The 3,701-nt window shown below is 39.9% G+C and overlaps 1 pseudogene; it reads right to left on the bottom strand.

Annotated features, from left to right (window-relative positions):
• Nucleotides 1-1,919: 1,919 nt before the first annotated feature.
• Nucleotides 1,920-3,127, bottom strand: LOC132363325 (sentrin-specific protease 5-like; annotated as a pseudogene).
• Nucleotides 3,128-3,701: the final 574 nt, after the last annotated feature.

The raw sequence follows: 3,701 nt of genomic DNA on the forward strand, positions 1-3,701 counted from the left end.
AAGAAGTTCAAGAATCCTGAATTAGCAGTTTCTTTGAAATCTGAAATGCTATCTACTTTTTAATCAAACTTATCTTAGGGAGTGAAAATCATAGAAGAGTTTTCGTTTTATAATTTTTTATATGTGGTTGAAATTTCCAATCACAAATATGATCAACATATATACTTTTTCAAAACACGTATTATACCTTTGTGTACTGCTTAACCACAAACAACAACAGTGATAAATTCAAACTTACACTTTTCAAGTTCTTAGAAGTCTACTTTGCAGATTATTTATCCACTCAATCGTTTACAGCAAATCATTGTAACATGGAAGCTCAGTGCCGTGTTATAATCATGAAATATTAGTCAATAAGAAAAACACGCCACCTTATTCCTACAAACTTTGACGGCGCACCAAAGTGAACATTTTTTGTGGGTTTTTTCTATAGATGTATTAACCTTAATTTCTGTGGGAAAATATTTGGAACATTATGCTATTGATATGGACTGTAGAAGTTGATTCTAATTACTATTTTTCATTTAATGAATTTCTTTGCCATGACCATATTTTATTGTTGCTGTTGTTATATAGGTTTTAGGACACTGATGCCTCAGAATTGTTCGCCCACAGTGGAGGACCATATCCTGATCATGGAAGTTAAAGTGCTCTTATTTCTTGGAAGCAGAATTAGATACATGATTATTTGCTGACATGGCAGTCAACTTTCTCCATTCTCCCCACGATCTATGTCATTTTGAGTTGACTTAGGTTGTTGACTCATTATTCCTGAGAAGTCCACTGTGACCTCCTTTTCTGTAGTTTAGCAAACTTAAAGCTCTGCTGTGCTGTCCTATGACTACTGTATCTCTGATAAGATTTTTGAGGCCAAGAGAAAATATTTCAGTTTCCCTCACATTGCTTATTTGTGAGATAGGAAAAGTCATGGACTAGTCAAAATAATGCACAAGATTCTGAAATATTTTGTGCTAAGTAGATACAGGTGAATTTCATATTATCCCAATTTCCTATTATTTCTGAATTGTGCATACAATCTTAGAAAGTTGACTTCCTACCTTTTAAGAATTCCTGGATCTCATCGTTCTAGTTTACAAAACCACTCTTTACGAGCATGGGCTTCATGGTCAGAGATCATGGTTTAATGCTGGTTCTGACCCTTAATGAGCTTGAGCAAATCCCTTACCTCAGGAAAATCAGTGCTCTGATTTAAAGTATGTTGCTGAGGGAATTAAAAACATTGGCACCTATAGAGTGTTTGGTACTTGGCAAATGTTGTTTTGCATCATTTTACATATGCCACCTCATTAAATCCCCATAGCAAACTTGTAAAGTGGGTTTTATTAATCTAGTCTCCTAAATAAGGAAAGTGAAAGTGGCAGAGCTGGGCCTGGATCTCAAATGAGATCTTTCAAATCAGCAAAGAGTGAGAGAGTGGCATGGACATATATACACTACCACGTGTAAAACCAATAGCTAGTGGGAAGCAGCCGCATAGCATAGGGAGATCAGCTCGGTGCTTTGTGACCACCTAGAGGGGTGGGATAGGGAGGGTGGGAAGGAAGGAGACGCAACAGGGAGGGGATATGGGGATATATGTATATGTATAGCCGATTAACTTTGTTATGAAGCAGAAACTAACACACCATTGTAAAGCAACTATACTCCAATAAAGATGTTAAAACAAATAAACAAACAAACAAAAAACACATAAGTAAATTCATGAAATTCTTTATGATACCAAAAAAAAAAACAAACAAACAACAAATCAGCAAAGAGAATGGTTTAGGGAAGACAAAGAACATACTTCCATAGATGCATATAAATTGTTATATGTTGGACCTGTAGGAAAAGAACATTTATCTTCATTTTTTTTCTTGTATCTAACTCTAAATGCAGACTATCTACATTAAAGTTTCTCAACCCCCATCTACACTACTCACAGATTGATCTGCCCCTGACACTGACAGTTGTACTCTGTCATCATTGACAGTACTTATCCGATTTTCCTGACCCAGAGCCATAACTTCTCTCTCAGTTTCCAAGATAAACATGTTACTAGAATGATGTTCTGGTAAGGGGATGTCATGAATCAGCTCTGTACACTCCCACTTAGGAGAGGAACAGGGTGACTGGTCCCAGATGTATGTGGCACTGCCTTTCTGTTAGTCAGGGAATGCTTCATCTAAACTAAGCTCCTTGCCCGAGCTTATGGTTAATGCCGGCAAGAAGGGTCTTCAGGTTCTGGGGAAGGGAATGGGCTGCAACTGCCACCCGCACCATTCTCCATAAGGGTCTCTTGATGGTCCCCAGTGACCTGTGCCCAGCTTTGCTGGGCTTTTTTTAGCTTGCAAACTTTGCTTTTTGTTCTGAAGTGCTGGGATCTGAGAATCCTGTACCGAAATCTAATCATGGATAATTTCTCATACATCATATGAAGAGATACTTTTATTCTTCTTCTCTGTCGATTAAGTTGGAACTTTTTTGGAATCAGGTGTCCCCCATTCCTGTGGTGGTCCAGCCCTTGGTAGCAGCCATAACAAAAGCGCTTTCTCTTATGGTAGCTCAAGGTGACCACGATTGTGCCACTCTCACCTGTACTCTGGCTCTTCCCATTGAACTTCATAGGAAGATCAGAAGCCTGTGGCTCCGTCCTAGGTCTGTGACCACTGGCCTGACTTAAAACACTATTTGCTGGTACGTCGGCAGCTGCCTTCACGAAACTTTTCTCTCCAGAGTGTTCATGATCAGAGTTCTTTGCTGATGATAGCAACTTCTCTGCTTGGAGTTTCAGGAAGGTACTTGAGGAGGAAATGAAGTGTTTAGTGTCCTTTCTTTTCACTTTAGAGGACAAAGTACTAAGATTCTGAACAGCCATATCGGACTTTGTCTTAGCAAAAAGGGGTTCATCCTGGATCCACATTTTCTGGATTTGAAGGGCCTTCTTTCTGCGTTGGAAATGCCTCAAATGCCTGCTCCAAGTAACTGGCCTTCCCAACTTGGCTTTCAGAATGCACAACTGTTGATGAAAGTAGAACCTCTTAAAGCCTCCAAACCCAGTATTCCATTTCTAAGAAAAGGCTAAGTGGATTCCTTTCCTCCATAGAATTTTCGTCTGTTTTTTCATTTTTCTGATGCATAATGAGATCTGAAGGCGGCTGTGTCCCTCGCTGCTGGAACCTGTCACGCCGCGGGTCCGGATGCTGCGGCAGCTTGGACGGCGGCTGCACCTTCGCCAGCTTTAGGGGAAAGCCCGTCAGCAGCAGGCGCCTGGCCTGCTTACAGCGGCCATGGCCGCCGAGCTTCCTCTGGAAGGGTTGGCTTTTCTCACTCAATCTAATTTTCTGGAGATTCATGCAGGTATTACATGTATCAGTAGGTCTTTCCTTGTTATTGCCGAGAGTATTCCATGGTATCGATGTATCATAGATTGATTAAACATTCACCCATTGAAGGACACCTGGGTTTTGTTTTGGTTTTTTGTTTGTTTTAATTTGGGGCTCTAATGAATAAGGTTATAATTATGTATAGGTTTTTGCTTGAAAATAAATTTTCCTTTTTCTGGGATAGAAGCCCTAAGAGTGTGGGTCATGTGATAGCTGTATGGTTAATTTTTTGACGAAAATGACAAATTGTTTTCTAGAGTAGCTGTGCCATTTTACATTCACCCAGCAAAGTACTGGGTGATCTAATTTCTCCTA

This window comes from Balaenoptera ricei, chromosome 3 (genome assembly GCF_028023285.1).
Source record: "Balaenoptera ricei isolate mBalRic1 chromosome 3, mBalRic1.hap2, whole genome shotgun sequence".
NCBI lineage: Eukaryota > Metazoa > Chordata > Mammalia > Artiodactyla > Balaenopteridae > Balaenoptera > Balaenoptera ricei.